This window comes from Bos taurus, chromosome 26 (genome assembly GCF_002263795.3).
Source record: "Bos taurus isolate L1 Dominette 01449 registration number 42190680 breed Hereford chromosome 26, ARS-UCD2.0, whole genome shotgun sequence".
NCBI lineage: Eukaryota > Metazoa > Chordata > Mammalia > Artiodactyla > Bovidae > Bos > Bos taurus.
Window position 1 is genome coordinate 49,281,739 of NC_037353.1, and position 27,764 is coordinate 49,309,502.

Here is a 27,764-nt window from a genome sequence, read left to right on the forward strand (position 1 = left end):
CAACCTTTTACAGTGAAAATTGAATGTGCTGAATCATGAAATCTTACTGGAAGGAAAAAGTTATTTTTGGCCATTTATTTAGTAAAAAGCACTCTAGAGAATGCAACCCAGAAATGTACTTTATTATGATAGCTTAATGTAAGAAAAGAACTAAATAACGAATATTTCCCCCCTGTCATCTTCACTTGGGAGTCATTTTTAATGTGAGCCAGCATGAAGCCATTAAACCTGTATGCAATATTTTAAGATGTAAAATTACCCATGTTTTTAATAGCACCTCACAGGTATTGGATGTTGCGTGCCAGCAGCCGAGATAGGCATGCACGTGCACAGAAAAGCTGGAGGACTGTCCTGGCCGTGCTGCAGGAAGCTACGGCCACAGCCCAGGGCCGGGCTCTGGAGCAAGCCACGTGTGGCTTCAGAGGCAAAGGCGGGAGGGGGTCGATGTCTTGAAGTTGCTTTGCACACGTGGAGCCTTGAAAGGGCTTCTGCCCAATCAGTCTGGCCAGGTCAGCTGTGGAATGACAGGGAGGGGGCTGCGGGTGGGCTCTATCCTCAAACGGGCACTTGGTGACCCTGCGTACTGCTTCACTCCAAGTTCCCGCATACCCCTGCCCAAGTCTTGCCTGTTTCCCTGTCCCTCAGAGGCTGCTGTCCCCAGCACTCCCTGCAAGGGGCCCCTACTGCCCTGAGGGTGCCTGCCCCTTGTTCCACGGCACCCTCTCTTCCCGAGCTGCCCCTAGACAGTGGAGCCCCGGGTCCACCTCCGCACGTTCTTAAGGGAGATGTGTGTGTGTGTGTGTGTGGTGTGTGTATACATGAATGAGGAATGGCTGGAGAACATTTTGCCACGTAGGTCGTGATTCAGGGACCAATCGCTGAAGAGAGGGATGGTGCTGGTCTGGTGGGTCCCTGTGAGAAATGATATGATCTGCTGGAATGCTTGGAGGAAACCCATCCTTTTTATGGCAGGAAGAAACTCAGAGAGCTCCACCCATAATGACCGTCCATAAGCTCGCTTTCACATAGCTGTGTCAGCACACAGGTGTCCTTCGAGAAGCCATCGACTCCCTCTGTGCCTCACTCACTGGACACAGTGACTGCCACGCCCTCCACTGCCCTCCAGAATATTCTCGCAGGCTGGCTGAGCCGTGTGCAGTGGTGAGGAGGCCCTGCCCGCATGCCGTGGGAGGTGCCGTGTTGCAGCTGCACACGCGAGAGAACGGGAAACAGCCAGGTGACATGTGCACGGGGAGAGGCCTCCACAGGTCTCGGAGGTTAAGCCTCATTCTCTCAGGCACATAAAATCAATGTCCATTTCACTGTCGAGGTCCACATCTGTGTGCTTTGTCACTGGCCACTGTACCTAGAAACGTAAATTCACAAACATCAATATTCAGACCTGTTTCAATATTTGCTTTGGTCTCTTCCCCCGTAACGAGCACTGTGCCTGCTGGCCCCCACTAAGCAGCCGACACCGTGGTGGGCGGATGGGAGGTGGGGCTGTGACTGCCCCCAGCACCACGTGCTTCCCTGGTGGCTCAGACGGTAAAGCGTCTGCCTACAATGTGGGAGACCCGGGTTCGATCCCTGGGTCGGGAAGATCCTCTGGAGAAGGGAATGGCACCCACTCCAGTATTCTCGCCTGGAAAATCCCATGGACGGAGGAGCCCGGTAGGCTACAGTCCATGGGGTCACAAAGAGTCGGACACGACTGAGCGACTTCACTTCACCCCACTTCATCCAAGGATGGGGGTGCAGGGAGCCCATCTTGGAGGTGAAACTCGGCCACTGAGCCCAGGAGCTGAAGCTCAGTCATGGGCATTCCCGGAGCACAGGCAGTTCCAGGCGCTGCTGTATTTGCAGGTCTCGCATTCCTGAGTGAGCCGTGTCTCTACAATCTCTCTTGCGAGAAACTCCTGGAGTCAGGGCCCCTGTCCCGGTCATCCGGTTTATTACTTCTTAGGACAGAGCTGGCTCGACGAGGGGGCTCAGCAATGCTTCCTGAATTAATACAGATGTGATTCAGTGTTAGAGACTTCGTGTCCTGGGAAGAGTCACACACACACACACACACACACCTTGATAGAATGGGAAGGCAGAAACCGCTCTGCTGCCTAGAAGACTGTTGTCTGTAGGAAAATGTTACTTAAAATCGGTGGCTGACTTGGTCAGATATCCTGTGATGCTTGGGGACGCCCTCGCTCTTGCTGCCCACTGGAGCGACCCGGGTGAGAGTACCAGAGCAACCCACTGTCCGCGGGGGACAGCTAGCACAAGGGGCCTTTGTGGGAGTCGGGCGGGGGCAGTGAGAACGCTCAGGGTCGAGGCCCACCTGGCAGGCAGCGAACAGCCTCCCACAGGACAGTCTGCCGGGCCAGGGGTGAAGAGGCCCGGCTCCCCGAGGCCCTGCCTGCCTGGGAAGTCGGTTCCAAACTGAGACCCGCTTCTCCCAGCTGTGGAGACGGACTTTGAGCTCTCAGGGTGGAAGACTTCCCCTAGAGACTCCATTCAAGCAGCTGTGACGACGGGTGTCAGGGTGTGCAGGGGGCGGTCGGACTCCCCTTCCCGAGACACCTCTGCCCTGCCTGTCCCCCACTGCTGGGGTCTAACGGGACCTGAAGGGGTGAGTCTGTCTTATCGCCATTCCTGGGAAACCCCAGAGCGGGAAGCCCTCGGGTCAGGAGGTGATGGTTTCAGTGAAAAGTGTGTGGACGGCAGAGGGTTCCCTGGCCGGCAGGCCCAAGCGCCTGAGGCCTCTGGAAATGCAGCGGTGAGGTGAGAGGTCAGGGACAGAAAGTTAGAAGACGGGACAGAGGTCAGGGATGGAAAGAAAGAACTTGGCAGTTGCCCTCCCAGGGACTGAGCAAGACTGAACCGCAGGATCCCTCCAAGCCCGCAGAGAGCAGTGTTCGTGGGTCTCATGTTGGGGCGAAGGAGCAGCAGTGCGAGCTCAGGGCTGTCAGCTCTCACGAGAAACAGGACTTCAGTCCTGCAACCACAGGAGCTGAGTTTAGCCAAAGATCATCTGATGGATGAGGATGCCCAAGCCCCAGATGAGAACACAGCCAGGCCAGCAGGCTGATTTCCGCTTTCTGAGACCCCCAGTCAAGCTCACGCAGGTGGCCGACCTGCAGAACTGTGCGCAGTAAGCTTAGTCTTACATCACCAAGTCTGTGGCACTTCATTACAGCAACAACACCACCCAGCGAAAACACCCACCTTTGAAGCCTAGCGGCAGATGCTCCTTGCTTACTCCATGTACCAGTCAGCTGTTACCATGGTAACACTCTAGCAACCCTTCCGCAGCGCAGAGGCTTAAACAGCAGCCTTGCCCCTTGCCCGTCCTCCTGCAGATCAGCTGGCACAGCGGTGCTGCTCTCGGCCTGGCTGGTTGTGTCCAGCCAAGTGTGGCTTCACCACACAAGGCAAGAGCGTGAACTCTCCCAGCAACCCCGTGGACAGGCTGGCTTGTTCTCTGGGGGCTCCCTGGCTCCAGGGTGGCCCCAGGCTGGAGCAGACCTGTTCTGAGGGGTTGTGGCCTGGTGAGCATCACCAGTTCCCTGGGAAGAAGGCTAACCCAGCCTCTGAGCCACGGAGTGTGGAGAGGACGCACGTCAGCCCTGTTGGGATGCTCCAGGCGATGGGGAGGTGGTGAGGGTCAGGAGGGAAGATGCAGACCGTGGGGCAAACCGCAGGCGCAGTGGGCCACCTGTGAAGTCACACGTGGGTTGATGAGTGCATGCAGGATCAGCTCCCCTCGCCACTGTGTTGCTCAAGGGTCAGCTGTACTTTTCTCTGTTCCTCCTGCTGTGCACATGTGCTCAGTTGCTCTGTCGTGTCCATCTCTTTGTGACCCATGGACTGTAGCTGCCAGGCCCCTCTGTCCATGGGATTCTCCAGGCAAGAATACTGGAGAGGGTACCATTTCCGCCTCCAGGGGATCGTCCCGACCCAGGGATCAAACCAGCATCTACTGAGTCTCCTGCATTGGCAGGTGGATTCTTTACCCACTGAGCCATCAGGGAAGCCCCCCATGGGGGCTGCACAGGCAGCCAGAACTCCTACCCTCACCCGGTAGTAATAAGTGAGGGGTAGACAGGGGCTGACGGTAAACCTGGACACCTGGCAGTACCCCCACTGGGCAATAATGAGGTGATACCTTCCTCTGCCAGAGCAGCATCAGAGGAAGCCAGCTAAATCAGAAGTTTAAGGAAGATTCAGTCTCTTGTGATATAGTATCCAAAAGGTCCAGGTTGCCATCGAAAATCACTTGTCATAGCAAAAACCAGGCATATCTCAAGCTCAATGGAAAAAAAAGAAAAAAAGATAATTAAGAGACTCTAACAATGGGATGACAAGACGTTACAATTGTCGGATAGAGATTTTAAAATAGTCACCATCAGAGTGCTTCAATAAGCAGTTGCAAATATACTTGAAACAAATGAAAAAATAGAAAACATCAGAAAATAAACAGAAGGTTTTAGAAAGGGAAGATATAAAGAAGAAGTGGAAATTTAAGAAGTGAAAATACAATAACCAAAATAAAAAACTCAGGGGACTGGCTCTATATATGGCGGAATGGAGGAGTCAGATGAAAGAATCAGTGAATTCAATCTAAACAATAAAGAAAATAGATTTTTAAAAATAAACAGAGCCTCGGGGACATGTGGAATTATAACTGAAGATCACACATTTGTGTTACTAGAGTCCCCAAGAGGAGGGTAATGAAAAAAAGGCTGGCAAACTACCTGGGAAAGGACATTATCGTACAGAGTCCACAAAGTGAGTAAACCCCGAACAGAATAGACCCAAAGACATGCACACCGAGGCACAGCACAGCCACAGCTCTGAAGACCCAAGACCAAAAGAAGCACACTGCACACAGGAACAGAGAGGAGACACCCTACATATATGTGTTCAGACGCTCGCTCGTGTCCGACTCTGCGATCCCCCGGGCTGCAGCCTGCCCGGCTCCTCTGTCCATGGGATTCTCTAGGCAAGGATACTAGAGTGGGCCACCAATTTCCTCCTCCAGGGCACCTTCCCAACTCAGGGATCGAATCCCTGGCTTTGGCATCTCCTGCACTGGCAGGTGGGTTTTTTGTTTTTTACCACTAGCACCACCTGGAAAGCCATTACATATAGAGAAAAAGTAATTTTAATGACAATGGATTTATCATCAGAAACCAAGGAAGTCAGAATAAAAGTGGCAAAAGTTATTTTAAGTGTTGAAAGAAAAGAACTGTCAACCCAGGAACCGACATTCAGAAAAAAAAAATGTCCTTCAGGAATAAAAGAGAGATGAAGACTTTCTCAGATGAAAGACAACTCAGACTTTCTTGCTGGTTGACCTAACCCTCCAAAAACGGCTAGAGAATGTTCTTTAAACAAGAAAGAAATAGCAAGACTGGTGGCTTTGGAACATCAAAGACATAAACAGAAACACAATACTTAAGTGAAAATGGAATTCAAAAAAGTGTTGAAGTCCCAGCAAACACAAGTCCACATCTAGACAGCATCACAGGTGAATTCTATAAAACATTTAGAAAGAGTTAACACCTATCCTTCTCAAACTATTCCAAAAAAACTGAAGCGGAAGGAATGCTTCTGCACTCATTCTTTGAAGCCAGCATCACCCTGATTACTAAAACCGGACAAAGATTCCATAAAGAAAGAAAATTACAGGCTAGTATCACTGTTGAACATAGATATAAAAATTCTCAACAAAATACTAGCAAACTGAAATAAAAAATACGTTGAATGGATCATATGCTATGATCAGGTAGGATTTGTCGAAGGGACGCAAAAATGGTTCTGTATACTCAGTCCCTACATACAAACCTTCAGGTTTCGAACTTTTGAAGGTGCAAACACGCTTCCACAGGTCCAGTCACACATGCAGTTCATGCGTCTGATGCACATCGTCACGTGTGCGTCCTCACACGGTTGTGCTTTTGTGGACTTTATTGTACAGCACTGTATAGAGAACAGCAGTGCAGTCTCTTTATTTCAAGCCCAGGATGTCCAGAAGCAAGCTTAAGGTCAGCAGTGATACACCTGGAACTACTGTACTGCTCAAAGCACAATAGGTAATCCCAAAGAAAGGCAACGCCAAAGAATGTTCAAACTGCTGCCCAACTGCACACATCTCACACACTAGCAAAGTAATGCTCAAAATTCTCCAAGCTGGGCTTCAACAGTACGTGAACCAAGACCTTCAGTTCAGTTCAGTCCAGTTCAGTCGCTCAGTCGTGTCTGACTCTTTGCGACCCCATGAATCGCAGCATGCCAGGCCTCCCTGTCCATCACCAACTCCCGGAGTTCACTCAAACTCATGTCCATCGAGTCGGTGATGCCATCCAGCCATCTCATCCTCTGTTGTCCCCTTCTCCTTCTTCCCCCAATCCCTCCCAGCATCAGAGTCTTTTCCAGTGAGTCACCTCTTCGCATGAGGTGGCCAAAGTATTGGAGTTTCAGCTTTAGCATCAGTCCTTCCAATGAACACCCAGGACTGATCTCCTTCAGAATGGACTGGTTGGATCTCCTTGCAGTCCAAGGGACTCTGAAGAATCTTCTCTAACACCACAGTTCAAAAGCATCAATTCTTTGGCACTCAGCTTTCTTCACAGTCCAAATCTCACATCCATACATGACCACTGGAAAAACCATAGCCTTGACTAGCTGGACCTTTGTTGGCAAAGTAATGTCTCTGCTTTTGAATATGCTATCTAGGTTGGTCATAACTTTCCTTCCAAGGAGCAAGCGTCTTTTAATTTCATGGCTGCAGTCACCATCTGCAATGATTTTGGAGCCCCCAAAAATAAAGTCTGACACTGTTTCCACTGTTTCCCCATCTATTTCCCATGAAGTGATGGACCAGATGCCATATCTTCGTTTTCTGAATGTTGAGTTTTAAGCCAACTTTTTCACTCTCCTCTTTCACCTTCATCAAGAGGCTTTTTAGTTCCTCTTCACTTTCTGCCGTAAGGGTGGTGTCATCTGCATATCTGAGGTTATTGATATTTCTCCCAGCAAGCTAGGTTCCAGTTTGTGCTTCTTCCAGCCCAGCGTTTCTCATGATGTACTCTGCTTATAAGTTAAATAAGCAGGGTGACAATATACACCCTTGACGTACTCCTTTGCCTATTTGGAACCAGTCTGTTGTTCCATGTCCAGTTCTAACTGTTGCTTCTTGACCTGCATATAGGTTTCTCAATAGGTAGGTCAGGTGGTCTGGTATTCCCATCTCTTTCAGAATTTTCCACAGTTTATTGTGATCCACACATCAAAGGCTTTGGCATAGTCAATAAAGCAGAAATAGATGTTTTTCTGGAACTCTCTTGCTTTTTCCATGATCCAGAGGATGTTGGCAATTTGATCTCTGGTTCCTCTGCCTTTTCTAAAACCACCTTGAACATCTGGAAGTTCATAGTTCACATATTGCTGAAGCCTGGCTTGGAGAATTTTGAGCATTACTTTACTAGCATGTGAGATGAGTGCAATTGTGCAGTAGTTTGAGCATTCTTTGGCATTGCCTTTCTTTGGGATTGGAATGAAAACTGACCTTTTCCAGTCCTGTGGCCACTGCTGAGTTTTCCAAATTTGCTGGCATATTGAGTGCATCACTTTCACAGCATCATCTTTCAGGATTTGAAATAGCTCGACTGGAATTCCATCACCTCCACTAGCTTTGTTCGTAGTGATGCTTCCTAAGGCCCACTTGACTTCACATTCCAGGATGTCTGGCTCTAGGTGAGTGATCACACCATCATGATTATCTGGGTCATGAAGATCTTTTTTGTACAGTGCTTCTGTGTATTCTTGCCACCTCCTCTTAATATCTTCTGCTTCTGTTAGGTCCATACCATTTCTATCCTTTATTGACCCCATCTTTGCATTAAATGTTCCCTTGGAATCTCTAATTTTCTTGAAGAAATCTCTAGTCTTTCCCATTCTCTTGTTTTCCTCTATTTCTTTGCATTGATCACTGAGGAAGGCTTTCTTATCTCTTCTTGCTATTCTTTAGAACTCTGCATTCAGATGCTTATATCTTTTCTTTTCTCCTTTGCTTTTCGCTTCTCTTCTTTTCACAGCTACTTGTAAGGCCTCCCCAGACAGCCATTTTGCTTTTTTGCATTTCTTTTCTATGGGGATGGTCTTGATCCCTGTTTCCTGTACAGTGTCACGAACCTCCATCCATAGTTCATCAGGCACTCTGTCTATCAGATCTAGTCCCTTAAATCTATTTCTCACTTCCACTGTATAATCATAAGGGATTTGATTTAGGTCATACTGAATGGTCTAGTGGTTTTCCCTACTTTCTTCAATTTCAGTCTGAATTTGGCAATAAGGAGTTCATGATCTGAGCCACAGTCAGCTCCTGGTCTTGTTTTTGCTGACTGTATAGAGCTTCTCCATCTTTGGCTGCAAAGGATATAATCAATCTGATTTCAGTGTTGACCATCTGGTGATGTCCATGTGTAGAGTCTTCTCTTGTGTTGTTGGAAGAGGGTGTTTATTATGACCAGTGCATTCTCTTGGCAAAACTCTATTAGCCTTTGCCCTGCTTCATTCCGTATTCCAAGGCCAAATTTGCCTGTTACTCCAGGTGTTTCTTGACTTCCTACTTTTGCATTCCATCCCCTATAATGAAAAGGACATCTTTTTGGGGTGTTAGTTCTAAAAGGTCTTGTAGGTCTTCATAGAACTGTTCAACTTCAGCTTCTTCAGTGTTACTGGTTGGGGCATGGGCTTGGATTACTGTGATATTGAGTGGTTTGCCTTGAAAACGAACAGAGATCATTCTGTCATTTTTGAGATTGCATCCAAGTACTGCATTTTGGACTCTTTTGTTGACCACGATGGCTACTCCATTTCTTCTGAGGGATTCCTGCCCGCAGTAGTAGATATAATGGTCATCGGAGTTAAATTCACCCACTCCAGTCCATTTTAGTTTGCTAATTCCTGGAATGTCGACATTCACTCTTGCCATCTCCTGTTGGCCACTTCCAATTTGCCTTGATTCATGGACCTGACATTCCAGGTTCCTATGCAATATTGCTCTTTACAGCATCAGATCTTGCTTCTATCACCAGTCACATCCACAACTGGGTATTGTTTTTGCTTTGGCTCCATTCCTTCATTCTTTCTGGAGTTATTTCTCCACTGATCTCCTGTAGCATATTGGGCACCTACCGACCTGGGGAGCTCCTCTTTCAGTATCCTATCATTTTGCCTTTTCATACTGTTCAAACCAAGACCTTCCAGGTGTTCAAACTGGATTTAGAAAAGGCAGAGGAACCAGAGATCAAACTGCCAACATCCATTGGATCGTAGAAAAGGCAAGAGAATTCCAGAAAAACATCTACTTCTGCTTTATGCCAAAATCTTTGACTGTGTGGATCACAACAAACTGTGGAAAATTCTTAAAGGGATGGGAATACCAGACCACCTGACCTATCTCTTGAGAAATCTGAATGCAGGTCAGGAAGCAACAGTTAGAACTAGACATGGAATAACGGACTAGTTCCAAGTTAGGAAAGGTGTACGTCAAGGCTGTATATTGTCACCCTGCTTATTTAACTTACATGCAGAGTACATCATGCAAAATTCCAGGCTGGATGAAGCACAAGCCGGAATCAAGATTTCTGGGAGAAATATCAATAACCTTAGATATACAGATGACACCACCCTTATGGCAGAAATGGAAGAGGAACTAGGAGCCTCTTGATGAAAGTGAAAGAGGAGAGTGAAAAAGCCGGCTTCAAACTCAACATTCAAAAAGTGAAGATCTTGGCATCCAGTCCCATCACTTCATGGGAAATAGATGGGGAAACAGTGGAAACAGTGACAGACTTTATTTTCTTGGGCTCCAAAATCACTGCAGATGGTGACTGCAGTCATGAAATTAAAAGATGCTTGCTCCTTGGAAGAAAAGCTATGACCAACTTACATAGCATATTAAAAAGCAGAGACATTACTTTGCCAACAAAGGTCCGTCTAGTCAAGGCTATGGTTTTTCCAGTAGTCATGTTATGGATGTGAGAGTTGGACCATAAAGAAAGCTGAGTGCCAAAGAATTGATGCTTTTGAACTGTGGTGCTGGAGAAGACTCTTGAGAGTCTCTTGGACTGCAAGGGGATCATACCAATCAATCTTCAAGGAGATCAGTCCTGAATGTTCATTGGAAGGACTGATGCTGAAGCTGAAACTCCAATACTTCGGCCACCTGATGCACAGAACTGACTCATTGGAAAAGACCCTGATGCTGGGAAAGACTGAAGGCAGGAGGAGAAGGGGACAACAGAGGATGAGGTGGTTGGATGGCATCATGAACTCAATGGACATATGTCTGAGCAAACTCCAGGAGTTGGTGATGGACAGGGAAGCCTGGTGTGCTGCAGTCCATGGGGTTGCAAAGTTGGACATGACTGAGCAAATGAACTGAACTGATTGTACTTTTTAAGGTACTGTACTGTAAGATCAAATATGTTTTTTTTTATTTTCTGTGTTGTTTATGTATTATTTGTGTGAAAAGTAGTACATACGTATTACAGTACAATACTATATAGCTGAGTGTGTTAGTTGGGTACCTAGGCTAACTTTGTTGGACTTTCAAGCACATTCTCAGAATAGAACTCATTCGTATGTAGGGGACTTACTGTATATCCAGAATCCGCACACCACATTAACAAGTTGAAGAATAAAACTCATCTAGTCATCTCAATAGGTGCGGAAAAAGCTTTTGACACAATTCAACTTTAACTTATAAAATCTCTCAACCAAGTGGACAAAAAGAGGACGTACCTCAACATTTTAGAAAGGCCATATATGAGAAAGCTACAGCCAACATTATACCCAATAGTGAAAAGCTGAAAGCGTTCTCTAAGGTGCTTAGTGTCCTATCTAAGACCAGGACACGACTAGTGTGTCCAAGTATGCCCATTCTCAACCCTTATTCAACCTTGCGTTGGAATTCCTAATCACAGTAATCAAGCAATAAAACAATAATAATACAAATCTGAAGACGCAAAACTGTCAGTGTTCGACGATGACATGATACTAAACAGAGAGAAAACTCTAAAGACACCACGAAAAACATTTGAAATTAATAAATGAATTTAGCAAAATTGCAGGATACAAAATTAATACACAGAAATCTGTTGCATTTTTATACACTAATAATGAACTATCAGAAAGCAATATTAAGAAACAACCTAATTTACATTTGCACCAAAAAGAATAAAATACATCAGAATAAATCTAACCAAAGAGGTAAAGCACTCTGAAAACTATAAGATATTGATGAAAGAAAGTGAAGATGATACAAATGGAAAGGTATATTGTGCTCATGCATTGGAAAAATTAATATTCCTAAAATGGCCATACTACCCAAGGCGATCTACAGATTCAGGTCAATCCCTATCAAAATACCAATGGCATTTTTCACAGAACTAGAACAAATAATTCTAAAATTTATATGGAAACACAAATGATCTCCAATAGCCAAAACAGTCTTGAGAAAGAAGAAAAAGCTGGAGGTATCTCCTGTCCTGATTTCAAACTGTACTACAAAGCTACAGAAATTAAAACAGCATGACTGGCATTAGAAACACACACAGGGGTCAGTGGTGTAGAACAGAGGGCCCAGAAATAAACACACACGGTTATGGGAAGGTGACTCAGCAGGGTTTCCAGGGTAGGGCCTGCTGAGGCAGGGCAGGGCATGCCCCGGGCTGGTGGGACTGCCGGGGCCCTGCCTCCAGCTGCGGGTGCCCTGCTACTGATGCTGCGTCACAGCTGGGCCAGATGCTGCCACCGTGTCATCACGGAGGGAGACAGGTAGAGCAGATCTGGGCTCTCCGTGTGCTATTCTTCACAACTGCACGTGAACCTCCGCTGACCTCAACATAAAAAGCCAAGTTAAAAAGTCGTGAGGATCGGCAGTGCTTTCTGAGCACCTGCGAGCCTTCCGGTTCCCACCAGAGCCCTGCAGGGCGGACACCCTTGTCGTTCTGCTTTAGATGAAGACAGCAAGTCTGAGCAGGGACAGACAGCTCCCCGGGGGACACCAGCCTGCAGTATGGAAGCGGGTGTTACAGCACAGGGAGCTGACCTGGCTTTTAGTTCCCCGCATCCCAGCTCTGCAGGCCTTTCAGTCTGGGCCCCACGAGGGTATGCCCTCCCTCCTGGCCAGGCTGCTGGGTCCTCGGTGCCCACTGCACCCAGAGCCCCACAGCCTCCTCTCACTGGGGCAGAGCCGTTCCTGCTCACCCACGGTCCTCAGCACCACACGGGGCAAGTGCCCTCCCTGGAGGGACCTGGCCACAGGCCCTGCCTGAGCCCGCCTGCAGGACGGACCAAGGACCAGCTCCCAGGGGGCAGCTTCAGGTACTGGGGGTTGGCGGGAAGACACGGGCTTCCCCCACAGGCCTGATCTCCAAGGCCTGTGGGGCTGCACGCCGCACACTCAGGCCTCCCGCACCGACACCCCGCTGTCCTGCCCGGCTCCCAGGTAAAGTCCTGTCCTTGTGCATCGCAAGAGACATACCCGGAGATGAGCTCCCAGCAGCTTCTGGGCACTGCTCACGTCCAGCACCACTGAGTCTGGGAGTGTCCTGGGATGGCTGTAACAAATCACCCCAAACTGGGTGCCTGAAAACAACAGGAATTTGTTCCCTGGGGGAACAGCTCTGGGGCCCAAAAGGCGGAAATCAGTACCACCAGGCTGAAGCCGGGTGCCACCAAGGCCAAGGCACCCCAGGGGCTCAGGGGGAAGGGGCCTGTTCCTTGCTCCCCCCAGGGGCTGAGCTCCTTTGGCTCAGGACCGCCCCCTCTGATCCCAGCGTGTGCACTCAGGTGGCCTCCTCCTCCTCTGCCCACAAAACACCGCCTTTCTGCCTCCCTCCTCTAAGGAGAGGAGGCCGTTTAGGCCTCATCCTGACAGTCCAGGGTAGCTTAACCTTTTCAGATCTTTCACTCGAAACTGCGAGCACCCTTGTCCCTTGTAAGACAGGCTCCAGGGTTGGGACCTGATGCCCTCGGGGCAGCCGTGAGGCAGCCGGCACACTCCCCATTCCACAGCTCCAGCCAGACCCCATCCCCTCCGGACACCTGTCCTGCCTTAACCTGAACGCATCATTCTTGTCCTCAACCTGAACCGCCAGGGACGTCTGAACGATGGCTGAGCCTCCCGCCCTGTCTGCACACGCTGGGACCTGGACACCATCCTCACCCCTGCCCCTTCCCCCTCCCCCTTTATGCTGACCGGCCCCCAGGCCCATCCCACTTGCCCGGAGATCTCTGGTGCCCCTTGTGAGCTTGAGGTCAGCTGGGGTCACGTCTCACCTTCGTTCACTGACCAGCAAGTGCCTGGTGCCACCGTGGGTGCTGTGTCCCCTCAGTCTCCTGCCAAGGCTCCTTGACTCAGGTCCCGCCTCTCTGAAATGCCAGAGAGGAGGGACCCCAGACCTCTGTCCCCCACCCGCATCTCACCCACTTCCGTCCAGGCAACTGCATTCACAGCCACATCCAAAGGGCTCTCTGGCCCCCGAGACTCAAGCCCTGGCCCAGAGACCACCACGGGCCCAGCACCGTTCACCCTGGACGTGACCACTGGTCAGCTGGCGCCTCCAGGCCTAACACCTCCGTCCCCATCACAGGCCTGCTTCTCCTTCTATTATTGTGAAACACTGAAAAACAGCCTCTTACAGATGAGACCCCACCAGGCTGTTAGTCTCGGGTCCTCCTCTCTGCTTTGAGTCTGTCTGTCTTCTCTGCTGGAATATGTCCTGTGACAGGGAGGGGGCTGACTCTGTGTCTTGGCCACCGTGGTTGTCCCCAGTCTAATACGTTGGCATGGCACTTAGTAGGAATTTAATAATATCCACTGCCCGGCTTTTCCGTTTAATGTTTTGTGGGCATCTTGATAACCATGTACCCTAACACTCTGATGTTACCCAATTCCACGTGGCACAGACATGCCCTGCTGCATGCTGACAGACGCACAGGCTCTGCGTGCTCTTCTGTGTCTCACACACGGCCTCAAGGAACTCCTGACGCCCGAGCCCCTGGCTGCAGCTCTGCTGCTTGCTGCGAGCTTGGTTTCGAGGAAGGCAGTGACCGGCCGGAAGCGCTCTGGGTTCTGATCAGGAGCAGCTTTTTCACTAGCTCCGTCCAGGGTGAGAAGAGCTGGCCGCCTGGCCTGAGCCTCTGACCGTTCCAGCCCCTGCCTGTCCTTCCTTCCGTCCCAGGAGCAGGTCTGTCCCAGCGGGAGGATGAGGCACCCAGGGTCCCCGCTGTGCTCGGCCTGAGCAAGGGCCAGCTGTGTGGGCTCTCGGGGCACACGTCCAGGGATCCTGCGGCTGACCCCTGAGCCCTCATGAGGAGCCCTGGCCACTGCTCTGACAGCGAGCTCAGGCCTCCAGGTGACCTGCAGGGCTGGACACTGGCTGCCCCCAGTGCGGCAGGACCCAGGTGTGCCGGCCGCCTCTGCCCCTCCCTCACCCTCATGCCCCTGTGTCCAGCAGCCCTGAGCCCAGGGTACTGTGGCCCTGAGGTCTGTCCCCAAGCCCATGGCTAGGCTATTGAGTTGCTTTATAAATTGAGATAAAATTTATGTAACATAAAATCAGCCATTTTAACCATTTAAAGCACACAATTCAGTAGCTTTTAGTGCATGTCAAAGCAAGTTCAAACTGCAGCACAACTGCATTTCCCGTGCAAGCAAAGTAATGCTCAAAACCCTTGCAAGCTAGGATTCAACAGTACATGAACCAAGAACTTCTAAATGTACAAACTGAATTTAGAAAAGGCAGAAAGCAGAGATCAAATTGCCAACATCTGGTGGATCATAGAAGAAGCAAGGGAATTCCAAATAAACATCTACTTCTGTTGCATGGACTACGCTAAATACTTTGACTGTGTGGATCACAGCAAACTGTGGAAACTTCTTAAAGAGAGGAATACCAGCCCACCTTACCTGCCCCCTGAGAAATATGCGTGCAGGTCAAGAAGCAACAGTTTGAACCGGAACATGGAACAACGGACTGGTTCCAAGTCAGGAAAGGAGTACGTCAAGGCTGTATATTGTCGCCCTGCTTATTTAACTTCTATGCAGAGTAATCATGCAAAATGCCAGGCTGGATGAAGCACAAGCTGGAATCAAGATTGCTGGGAGAAATATCAATAACCTCAGATGATACCACCCTTATGGCAGAAATAGAAGAGGAACTAAAGAGCCTTTTGGTGAAAGTGAAAGAAGAGACTGAAAAAGCTGGCTTAAAACTCAACATTTCAAAACACTAAGATCATGGCATCTGGTCCCATCACTTCACGGCCAATAGATGGGGTAAATGTAGAAACAGTGACAGATTTTATTTTATTGAACTCCAAAATCACTGTGGACAGTGACTGAAGCCATGACATTAAAAGACACGCTCCTTGGAAGAAAAGTTATGACAAACTCAGACAGCGTATTAAAAAGCAGAGACATAACTTTGCCAGCAAAGGCCCGTCTAGTCAAAGCTATGGTTTTTCCAGCAGTCATGTATGGATGTGAGAGTTGGACCATAAAGAAAGTTGAGCCCCAAAGAATTGATGCTTTTGAACTGTGGTGTTGGAGAAGACTCTTGAGAGTCCCTTGGACAGTAAGGAAATCAAACAAGTCCATCCTAAAGGAAATTAACCCTGAAAATTCACTGGAAGGGCTTATGCTAAACCCGAAGCTCCAATACTTTGGCCACCTGATGTGAAAAACTGACTCATTGGGAAAGACCCTGATGCTGGGAAAGATCGAAGGCGGGAGGAGAAGGGGACCATAGAGGGTGAGACGGTTGGATGGCATCACCGACTCGATGGACATGAGTTTGAGCGAACTCTGGGAGATAGTGAAGGACGGGTGAGCCTGGCCTGCTGCAGTCCATGGGGCTGCAAGGAGTTGGACACAACTTAGCAATTGAATGACAGGAAGTGCATTCACAAGAGGTGTCCCCCACTCCCTCTGTCCAGTTCTAGAGCATTGTCAAGCCCCCAGAGGAAACCCTGCATCCATGACGCCCTGCCCCCACCCCTGTGATAGTAATAACACAGGAGGCGGTCAGGCGGTGGCTCTGATGCCAGGCACCACACAAGCCAACCACCGCCTAAGTCGAGTCACCACAGTCAGGTTCGTCACGGTGAACCTGAGACGGTGAGGCCTGGAAACACCAACTGCGAACAGCCAGCAAGTGTCTCCAAAGCGTGGCGGCGGGGTAAGCTGTGGCCAAGCTCCCCTGCCTTCCAGGTCTTTCCTGTAGAATCCCTTCTGCTCCTGTCGGGGCTCAGGGAGGGGGCGTTCCAACCACCTCCAGTCTCAAATCGATGGTTGTTCAGATAGACCCTTGAAAAGATGTGATGTGCACCGGTCTCCCTCTGAACGCCCCCCGCCGGCCCCTGGTCCTCCTCAGTCTGCTGTTCGCTTCTGTGGATCTGCAGTCTCGGACACTTGGTGCAACGAGGCCGCATAAGGCGTGGCCGTTGGCCCAGCTCCTTGTCCTCTGTAGGTTGTCCAGGCTGTGGTGGGAAGGGGCCCCCGCCTTTTGATGGCCGAGGACTATTCCAGGATGCAAACCGGGCCCCGACCTGTGAGGGCCACATCCCAGCCCTGCTCCTGACTGCCCTCAGCTCAGGAGCTCAGCCCAGGCCTGTGGTCCTTGGGCGGCCCTGGTCCCAGTGCAGTGCAGAGGTCCAGGGACTTCTAGACAGACCAGGAGGCCTCCCAATCACCTGCGAGCAGCACCCGAGCACCGTGCACCCCCGCCCGCACGGAGGCGGGGGTTACAGCCTCATCCCAGAACCCACGTGTTTGTCCTCATGGTGAGTCTGGGTCCCCTCCCGCCAGGGGCCCGGCCTCTTCCTGTGACCCTGAGCAGAAAGGCTCCCTTCGCCTGGGCACAGGGACAGAGGACGGGCTTTCCTGTCCAGAAGTGGTGGCCACAGGTCAGGGCCAAGACCCCCCAGCAGCCCCTGGCGTGGTGGAGGAGAGGCCAGCTGCCCCGGCCGCCCTGAAGGGCGTGCTGGGCCCTGCCGGCCCTGACTCAGGCTCTCTGGCGCGGGCTGGGTTCCCAGGCCAGGGCCAGCCTCCAGACGCCCACAGAGGGCACTCCCAAGCCAGGAGGCACAGCTGCCTGTAAAGTGTGCGGGGATCCCCTCCTCCATCTGCCCTTCGGCCATGCTGGGCTTCCACAGTGGGGCGAGGTATCCAGCCCACACTCAAGTCCTGGAGGGGCGACCCGGACGGAAGGAGCAACACGGGGTGGGGGCAGGGAGCCAAGCTGGCCTGCAGGTGCTGGTGGCTCAGGTGGCAGGTCAGTGCAGGAAAGAGGTCCAGGGAGGCCAAAGAGGAAGCCTCTTCTATTCAAACCAAGCAGCCTCCCAACGCACCTGTGAGCACGTGCCTGAGCACCGTGTGCCCCCACCCGGCCTCTGGTCCCCCAGGCTCTGCCAGTGCCCGTCAGACCACTGCAGACGTGGAGCTCGGCACCTGGGTTCCAGGGCGGGGCGTGGACGCATCTATGAGGACAAGGACTCTGACGTCAGAGGCTCAGACCATTCCCCACAGGAGCCACCCCTTCCGCTGTTTGCCTCCAAGCTGTGGGGAGCCCAGGAGGAAGGGGCACACAAATCAGTGGACAGATACGAGATCTGCAAAGTGAAGGCACTCAGTCGTGTCCGACTCTGTGACCCCATGGACTGTACGAGGCTTCTCTGTTCATGGGATTCTCCAGGCAAGGATACTGGAGTGGATTGCCATTTCCTTCTCCAGGGGATCTTCCCGGCCCAGGGATCGAACCCGGGTCTCCTGCATTGCAGGCAGACACTTTACCATCTGAGCCATCTGATGGTAGAGATGAAAGAGATCTGGGGTCTTGTTCTAAAGTCTGATTTCACCCGAACCAGACTCCACCTCCACCAGGTGATGCCAGGATCCGAGGCCTCGGGGTCCCAGCGCCAGCCAGGATCAAGGCTCACTGGCCTGAGCTGCGACTTCCCACAGGACGCTGGCAGTGCCAATGTCAGGCACCAGTGGTAACTGTCATAGCTCCAACCCGGCTGCCCGATGGCACCTTCCCTCTGAAACACCCCTGACTGTTCTATACATCAGTGTCTTTTTTGCTGTCTTTTGGACTCTGTGGGAGAGGGAGAGGGCGGGATGATTTGGGAGAATGGCATTGAAAGATGTATAATAGCATATATGAAACGAGTCGCCAGTCCAGATTCGATGCATGATGCTTGGGGCTGGTGCACTGGGATGACCCAGAGGGATGGTATGGGGAGGGAGGAGGGAGGAGGGTTCGGGATGGGGAACACATGTATACCTGTGGCAGATTCATTTTGATATATGGCAAAACCAATACAATATTGTAAAGTTAAATAAAATAAAATTTAAAAAAAAATGAAACACCCCTGACTTCACAGCTGCTCATGTGATGCGTCATGGGCTTGACCGCGTGGTCCGAGCTCCTCCTGGGTGGCACGCTTTGTTAACCTGGCGTCCATCCCAGCTAGGGCCCTGGGCTGATGACTCATCCTGGGCGAGCAGGAGAACGTGCCCAGGGCAGCAGGGGACCCAGTGTGGGGGTGCTGTGGTGAAAGCCAGGGCCCCTGCCACGGGAGACCTCCACACGGATACTGAAATCAGAGCTGGCTTAGGCTTTGCAACTCTCCTTTTACCATAAATAGTACCTCCTCTCTCCTACCCAAGGCAATCTACAGATCCAATGCAATCCCTATCAAATTACCAATGGCATCCGCAGAATTAGACCAATTTTTAAAAAAAAAATTTGTATGGAGACACAGAAGTCCCTGAATGATCAAAGCAATCTTGAGAAAGAAAAACAGAGCTGGAGGGATCCGTTGCCCTGGCCTCAGACTACACTGCAAAGCTATGGGATCAAACCAATATGGAGCTGGCACAGAAACAGACGTATATTCATAGCTCAATGGGACAGGATAGAAAGCCAGAAATAAACCCACACATCGATGGTCGATTAGTCTATGACAAGGGAGGCACGACTATATAATGGAGAAAAGACAGTCTCTTCAATAAGTAGTGCTAGGAAAACTGGACAGCTACATGCAGAATAAGGACATTAGAACATTAACACCACACACAAAAATAAACTCAAAGTGGATTAAAGACCTCAACGTAAGACTGAATACTATAAAACTTTTAAGGGAAAACATGCGCAGACCCCTCTTTGACATAAATTGTAGCAATATCTTTTTGACCCGTCTCCTAGAGTAATGGAAATAAAAACAAAAATAAACAAATAAGACCTAATTAAACTCAAAAGCTTTTGCAAAGCAAAATTAAAAGACAATCCACTTTTCATTGGGAGAATGGGAGAAAATACTTGCAAATGATGCGACTGACAAGGAATTAACTTCCCAAATTTACAAACAGCTCATGCAGCTCAACATAAAATAAATAAATAAATAAATGAGCAGAAGACCTCTATAGACATTTCTCCAAAGAAGATGTACAGATGGGCCATCAGACAGATGAAAAGAGGCCCAGCATCACTAATTATTAGAGAATTGCAAGTCAAAACTACATGAGATATGACCTCACACCAGTCAGAATGACCATGATCAGAAAGTCTAAAACCAAGAAATGCTGGATAGGGTGTGGAGAAGAGGGACCCTCCTACACTATTGGTGAAAGCAAGTGAAAATGAAAATCGCTTAGTCGTGTCTGACTCTTTGTGACCCCATGGACTGTAGCCTTCCAGGCTCCTCTCTCCATGGAATTCTCCAGGCAATTCTACTGGAGTGGGTAGCCTTTCCCTTCTTCAGGGGATCTTCCCAACCCAAGGGATCAAACCCAGGTCTCCCACATTGCAGGCAGATTCTTTACCAGCTGAGCCACAGGGAAGTCCCCACTACTGATGGGAATGCAAATCGATACAGATGCTGCGGAGAACAACATAGAAGCTCCTTTAAAAACTAAAAATAGAACTACCATTTGATACAGCAATCCCACCCCTGGGCATATATCTGAGAAAACCAGGTATCCAAAGGATATATGCACCCCAGTGTTCATTGCAGCACTGTCTACAAGAGCCAAGACGTGGCAGCAACTTCTGTCAGAAGGGATGAACAAAGATGTGGCACATAGACAATGGATTACTCAGCCATTTGAAAGAATGAAATAATGCCATTTGCAGCAACATGGATGGATCTGGAGATTATCATACTAAGTGAAGTATGTCAGGTGGAGAAAGACAAATATGTGATATCCTTTATATGCAGAATAAAAAAAGATACAAATGAACTTATTTACAAAGTAGAAACAGACTCGCAGACTTAGAGAATGAACTTACGGTCAGCAGGAGGGAAGGGCAGTGGGCAGGGAGAGCCTGGGAGGTTGGGACTGAGATATACACAGTGCTGTGTCTGAAACAGGTAGCCAACAAGGAGCTATACATACAGGCACAGCACAGAGAGCTCTGCTCAACATTCCGTAATCGCCTGAGCGGGAAAAGACCTTGAAAAAGAATAGATATGTGAAGGCGTATAACTGGATCACTTAGCCGCACACCTGAAACTTACTGTTAATCAAGTACATTTTAATGTAAAATACTAATTTAAAAAATAATAAATAAGTGAAAAAAATACCTCTTCCTCACCCCTCTTGGGAGCAGTCAGCCTAGCAGCCACCCACACCCAGTATGAATTTGTTCACCCTGCACAGATGCTCTCACAGTCAAAGCAGCTGTATTCACATTTCAGGCCCACCAACCCTGTTGGTCCTGTGAAATTCTGATTTCTCCGCCCAAAAAGAGACTCAAACGTGGTCCCAGTCTTGTGGAATTTCAGGATATCAAAGATTAAGGACACATCTCTGGAGTGCCTAGAAAGGGAAGGGAGAGGCTAACCACAGGGGAATCAGCAAGAGACTTCCCATCAGTCACAGTGGGTCCCAGAACACAGCAGAGTCGACCTTTAAAGTCATGAGGAGCATATTTTGGACTCAGAATCTGTCCTCAGCCAGACCAGCAATTACGTTTGGAGACAGAACTCCCAGATATGCAAATCTGGGAGAAGTAATCTGTTAATTCTCCTTTTGTGCCCTGTCGGAGAAAGACTTGAGGATGCACTCCAAAAAGTCAACAATAGCAACAATAGAAAGAATTCAAGAAAAAGAAGGAAATGGGATCCAAGAAAATAGCTGCGTTAACTCAGGTGTGCAACATGGAAATAAATTCTAGTCTCAGGGCCTGGAGAACAGCCAGTTCCAACCCACTGAAGGGAAGCTGGCTGGGTTTCCTGATGCGCCAAGGAAGGCATGCTTGCTCCATCGATGTGGGGAAAAAAAGGCAGCAATGCCAGGGTAAAGAGTTACCGATGAGTGTCATGGGCTCAGATGAAGCATCCTGACATGATCTGGAGCAGTTGACAGCCTGTAAAAATTATACATCCGTTTCAACATGGGTCCTGGATCATCCCCCTGCCAGCAGCCGGGTTTAGTAGTATAGGAAAGGAATAGTATTTGTAGTATCATAATATACGTTAGCGTTACAGAGTTAACATAGTGGCAATTACAGGGGAGAGACTGATAACAGATTGAAGGCAGAGAGGAAATGCTACAAACCCTCCGCCATCGGTTTATTAAACTGCAACGCCTCACTTCCTCCCCTCTTTTCCTGGCTTTAGTTTTCTCCGTAGCTCTCGCCACCACCTGACACGCTGCAGATTTTGCTTAGGAAGTTTGCTCGTTGTTTGCCTCTCTCTACTTGGAAGTCGGCTTTTGTCTGTATTGCTTGCTGCCCAGCGGTGCCAGTGTTTAGCACGTGTTCACGACTTCTTGTGGAGAAAGGACAGCTGAACAGTGTAAATGTCAGGGCACCGCTGACACAGGATTGGGGGGGACAGTGTGGAGAGAGGGGCCCCCCTTCTTCCTCTGACACAGAAGGGAGATGGAAGGGTGTGTCCAAGGCTGGTCCATGCCTGGGATTCGGACCTATCCATGAAAACTCGGGAGGGCTATAAATGACATACCAAAATTTAGTGGAAGTGGAGGAAGTCGAAACGACTTAAACTTCTCTTTCGTACTGAAAAGTCAAATGGAAGTTGTTTAAAATTGACACGTGCAGGGGCAGAAGTAGAAGCATGTTATTTAGAATTACAGTGGTAACAAGATCCGAAAACATAAACTGTTCAAATGGTTCTCTCCTGAGAAAGGGAATGGGGCAGGAAACATTTCTTTTTCACTTCGTATCCGTCCGTCCACACAGATTTAATATTTGTACTTTGTGTGTATTGCTTTTATAATTTTTTTAAAATGTTGGGGAAAAGCCATGGGCACAGACGGCAATGTCCTTGTTTCTTGTAAAAATGTCTTCGCTTGTTCTTGATTTAGTCTTATTCCCCTGGACTTCACAGAGGGTCCGTATGAAAAATGGCCATCCGAAGGATCTGAAAGCCGCAGTGAGAGATGTTCATGTCCATTATGTCACCTGGCGTCCCTAAACGAGGATTCATGCCCCACATCTCTCCTAGAATGTCTCACAGGAAGAAAGTTTGTCTCAACTATGGAAAAATATCTACAGTAGATACAGAAGACCAAAGAGCTGGCATTTTTAATAAAGAGAAACGTTCTGAAGTTAATAAGAAAAATTCCTAAATATCTCAATACAAAAAAGAAGATAAAGAATATAAAAAAAAACTTACCAAAGGAGAAATGAAAAACCATCAAATAAAACAGCAAATTAACTTTCTTACCCCTCAGCCAGGGGAATTGAAAAAGGAGGAGGGACAAGAAGAGAAGAAGGAGGGGAGGAGGGGGAGGGGATGGGGGAGGAGGGGATGTGGGAAGGAGAGGGGGAGGAGGGGGAGGGTACCTGGGGAGGAGGGGGAGGGAAGAGAGGGGCGGAAGGGAGAAAGAGAGAGACAGGCAGTAATGGTGGGGGGGTGGGGTTGGGGATCTTACACCGTTTTCCATGGGCCAACTGGAGGAAGTCCAGCAGTTCAGCTTCTAAGAGCTGAGGCTAAGGAAATAATTGGTTAAGGGTGCAAAGCTGTGTATCAGTCCAGTGACAGGTGTTGGAGACTCTGTGGCCCGTGCAGTGTGCGGACAGAGGCAGAGACTGGAGTGACGGAGGACGACCAGGGACCGCTTAGAACCACCAGTGACTGGAGAGAGATGGGGAGGATGCTCCACCAGAGCCCCCGGAGGGAGAGTGGTCCTGCCCACACCTTGCTTTTGGACTCTGGCCTCCTGAGCTGTGGAAGGACACATTCTGTTATTGGAAGCCACCAGCCTATGGCACCTGGTCACATATCCTGGAAGCTACGTGTGATTCTCAACAACGGAAGATGGGCCGGCAGTCCTGGGCTGGACAAGGGCACCCAGCGTAGCAGGTGCTTCCCACGGGGGCCTCCGGCTCTGGCCCATGGCAGCTGCCCTCCGTGTCACTGTGTCAGCTGGAGCTCACAGGGTTCTATGCCCAGAAGGAAGATGGACGAAGAACCCCGGGGGTAGTCTGGGTCAGTTTGATTTCTCCCCTCCCCTCTGCAGTCAACGGTGTCCACGAAAGTATATCAGGTGAACCAGATGTGGCTTCAGGGGACCACCTGGTAAGTGGCCTCAGAGGATGGAGGGCTTCCCAGTGAGCTAGACCCATGGGACTAGGACACGTGCAGCAGACAGAGCAATGTTTCAGTGTTCAGTGTATCTTAAAATGGTAGGTCCTGCCTCTTACTTTAAAAATAGGCCATATAGACCGGGGGAAAATATTTGCAAATGATGCAACTGACAGGAGACTAATTTCCAAAATATACAAACAGCTCTTACACTCAACAACAACGATGAAAAACAACCCAACTGAAAAATGGGCAGAAGACTTACATATACTTCTACAAAGAATTCAAACAGAAAGTTAATAGGGACATGAAAAGATGCTCAACATCACTAATTATTAGAGAAATGCAAAGCAATACAATGAGGTAGCACCTCACACCAGTCAGAATGGCTATCATTTTTTAACAACAAATGCTGGAGAGGGTGTGGAGAACAGGGAGCAGGCCTCCACTGCTGGTGGGAAGGTAAGCTGGTGCAGCCACTATGGAGAACAGTATGGAGGTTCCTCAGAAAGCTAAAAATAGGGCTGCCATATGGCCCTGCAATCCCATCCTGGGCGTGTGTGAGCGCATGCTAAGTGGCTTCATCGTGCCGGACTCTGTGTGACCCCATGGACTGTAGCCCACCAGGCTCCTCTGTCCATGGGATTCTCCAGGCAGAGTATTGGAGTGGGTTTCCTTGCCCTCCTCCAGGAGATCTTCCCAACCCAGGGATTGAACCATCACCTCCCATGTCTCGTGCATTGGGAGGTGGGTTCTTTACCACTGGTGCCACCCGGGAAGACCACTCCTGGGCATATATCCGGACACAAACTCTAATCTGAAAGGATATATGTACCCCTATGTTCATAGCAGCACTATCCATGAGAGCCAAGACGTGAAAACAGCCTACATGTCCATCGAGAGATGAATGGCCAGAGAAGACGCGCTGCGCACACACGTGGAATACTATTCAGCTATTCAAGAGGAAACAACACCACTCACGGCAACGTGGATGGACCGAGAGGTTACCATACCAAGTGAAGTCAGCCAAACGCCTGCGACATCACTGCTGCTGCATCCAGAAGGGGCTCGAATAAACGCACCACGAAGCAGAGGCAGACCCGGAGAAGAAATTCGCGGTTGCCAAGGGGACGGGAGGCGGAGGAGGGGCGGACTGTCGCACATACGTATCTGTCGGACGTAACGCGAACTGTTACGTACAGAACGCACGAACAACAGGCTCTTTCTCTAGAGCCCAGGGAACTGTATTCAGCGTCCCGTGATAAACCGTAGTGGAAAAGAATATGAAAGAGAATGTGTGTGTATAACTGAAGCATTTTGCCGGACAGCAGAAATCAACACACCTTGTAAATCAACTATACTTCAATAAAATAATTTCCAAAAAAAGCCCATATAGGAACTTGATACAATATCTGGAAAGTGATGCATCCTTCTCAGCTCTGGTAAGAAAGAGCTAAAAATACCACAAGCCACTGAATGAGACAAAAAAGAAGCAGGCTCACAGATCTAGAGAATAAACTAGTGGTTAGCAGCTTTATACAAATAATAATAAGATAGCATTAATATGAGCTACAAGGGTATATTGTACAACTTGGGGAATAACTATATAATATAAATAACTATTATATAAATAACACTCATATAAACAATATAAATGGAGTATAACCTTTAAAAATGATGAATAGCAATATTGTACACCTGTAAGTTAGATAATATTGTCTAGCGACTATACTTCAACGAAAATGAAACAGAAAGGCTAAACAGAACGAACCTGGCTCTGTCTAACCAGAGGCACCAACCGTGCGGGAGCCAGGTGTCAGCTCTGGCACCTGAGGAGTCCCGGGCACCACTTAGCCGGACTTCCAGGCTCAGATGTGGCACGCCCCTTTGACTCTTGCCGCAGCCCTGTGAAGCTAAGTCACGACTCACTTCCTGGCAGATGTTTCAAGGGCCGAAGTGCTAGTGTCAGTCACCATTTGATCCCCCTTCTGGGTGGCTAAAAAGCCAGTTTAGGAGGAGACAGGACGGCCCAGGGCCCTCGCAGCTGTCTGGCTCACCTAGACCCGTACGTGAGCCAGAGATGACTTGGGTTACTTTAAGCTGCCACGGTTGGGGAGTCCTCTGTTATTACTTAGCTTATCCTAACAAACTACAGACACAATCTGAGCATCTATCAGGAGAAGGAGCTAAGTCCAGGCTGTAACCTGTGCGGAGCCCAGTGCTGCCTGCTGAGGGCACACAGAGCGGCCGCCCCCCTGACTGTCCCCAGAGAGCCAGGCTGGTCGCTGAGCAGCAGAGGCGAGGAATACACACGGGAGGGCCAAGCGTGGCACACAGCCTCAGCTGGGACCTCCACGCAGAGGCACAGAGGCGCAGCACCACAAGGCCAGGAGAAAGCGCGGCCCCCAGGCGTGCGGGGGGCACGGAGCCCAGGGGTCGCAGGAACATGGGGGCCCGGTGGAATGTACACACACAAGAAGAAATAAGGACATCTGCATAGTCAGGAACGCACTCACAAAATGGGATACAGCCACACAATGGGATATTATTCAGCCATAAAAAGGAATAAAATGAGTTACAAGCTGGACTCAAGATAGGCGGGAGAGACATCAACAACCTCAGATATCCGAATGATACCCCTCTAATGGCAGAAAGAAGAGGAACTAAAGAGCCTCTTGAGGAGGGTGAAGGGGAGAGTGAAAGAGCCAGCTTAAAACTAAATATTAAAAAAACTTAAGATCACAGCATCCCGCCTCATCACTTCATGGCAAATAGAAGGGGCAAAGGAGGAAGTAGTGACAGATTTCGTCTCCTTGGGCTCTAAGATCACTGCGGATGGTGACTGCAGCCATGGAACCAGAAGACGCTTGCTTCTGGGCAGGAAAGCGATGACAAACCTAGACAGTGGGTTGAAAAGCGGAGGCATCACTCGGCCAGCAAAGGTCCATATGGTCACGGCTGTGGCCTTTCCAGTGGTCACATACGGCTGTGAGAGCTGGACCATAAAGAAGGCGGAGCACCAACGAATTGATGCCTTCAACCTGTGATGCTGGAGAAGGCTCCTGAGAGTCCCTTGGACAGCAAGGAGATCAAACCAGTCAATCTTAAGGCAAATCAACCCTGAATACTCATCGGAAGGACAGAGCTGAAGCTGAAACTCCAGTATTTTGGTCATCTGATGCGAACAGCTGTCTCGTTGGAAAAGTCCCTGATGCTGGGAAAGACTGAGAGCAGGAGGAGAAGGGGGCTTCAGAGGATGAGATGGCTGGATGGCATCACTGATGCAATGGACATGAACTTGGGCAAGCTTCAGGAGATGGTGAGGGACAGGGAGGTCTGGTGTTCTGCAATTCACTGATATTCTCTTCCTGCTTTTTAATAAAGCAGGCATCCATGTGGGCTTTGCTGCAGTGACCGCCCACTGTGTGCCCATCAGGCTGGGAGAGCAAGGTCCTGAGAACCTCAGAAAGTGCTCGTGAGCTTCTGGAAAAATGCACGTATGATCTGCTCAATAATCTCGGCCAGCTCGTCCCAGTTTCTGGATGGCCTTGCAGTTGTTTATGATGAAGCTGAACTGGGCTCCTTATCAGTCCCCTCACCGTTGCAAGGTTCTGGGTATAAACCACGTCCTTGGAGGGGTAACTAAAAGATGGATTAGACAGGAAGGTCATCCCTTTTTCTTGGTGCAGATAACTCAGACGCAGGCCTGTGGCTGGTGAGAACTCCCCCCGTCGGTGGGCTGTGGTCCTCATTTCACGTGGGTCCAGGCTGGTGTCTTAGGTAAGAAGACTCATGAGGCTGGAGTGGAAAACAGCACATGTACTCATGTGCTGCCCTGGGCAGCAGCACAGGGCACAGAGGGACACCACTGTATACAGTTCCCAGCACGTGGCAGGCATTTTAGGTGGGGTTCTTCAGGTTGCAAAAAAAGAGATAAATCTACTCTAACTTCTTGGGCTCTAAAATCACTGCAGATGGTGACTGCAGCCATGAAATTAAAATACACTTGCTCCTTGAAAGAAAAGCTATGAACAACCTAGACAGCATATTTCACTTTCGACAAAACAGACTTGGAGTTCCAAAGGCGGCCTGGGTCTAGAATGGCTGTTGGATCCTTATGTGAATGAAAGTCGCTC

General features: G+C 49.4%; 1 long non-coding RNA gene across 4 annotated transcripts; it reads right to left on the minus strand.

Annotated features, from left to right (window-relative positions):
* Positions 1 to 75: 75 nt before the first annotated feature.
* On the minus strand, positions 76 to 24,965 carry LOC132343982 (uncharacterized). 4 transcript variants are annotated; one of them, XR_009493038.1, is made up of 5 exons: positions 24,642 to 24,965; positions 13,351 to 22,461; positions 12,554 to 12,657; positions 4,163 to 4,304; positions 76 to 1,366 (listed from the first exon to the last, which is right to left on the minus strand). It is a non-coding gene; the product is annotated as an uncharacterized lncRNA (long non-coding RNA). The 4 variants fall into 4 exon arrangements; XR_009493037.1 differs by having other exon boundaries at positions 24,610 to 24,965; XR_009493036.1 differs by lacking the exon at positions 24,642 to 24,965 and having other exon boundaries at positions 13,351 to 22,932.
* Between the last annotated feature and the right edge of the window lie 2,799 nt (positions 24,966 to 27,764).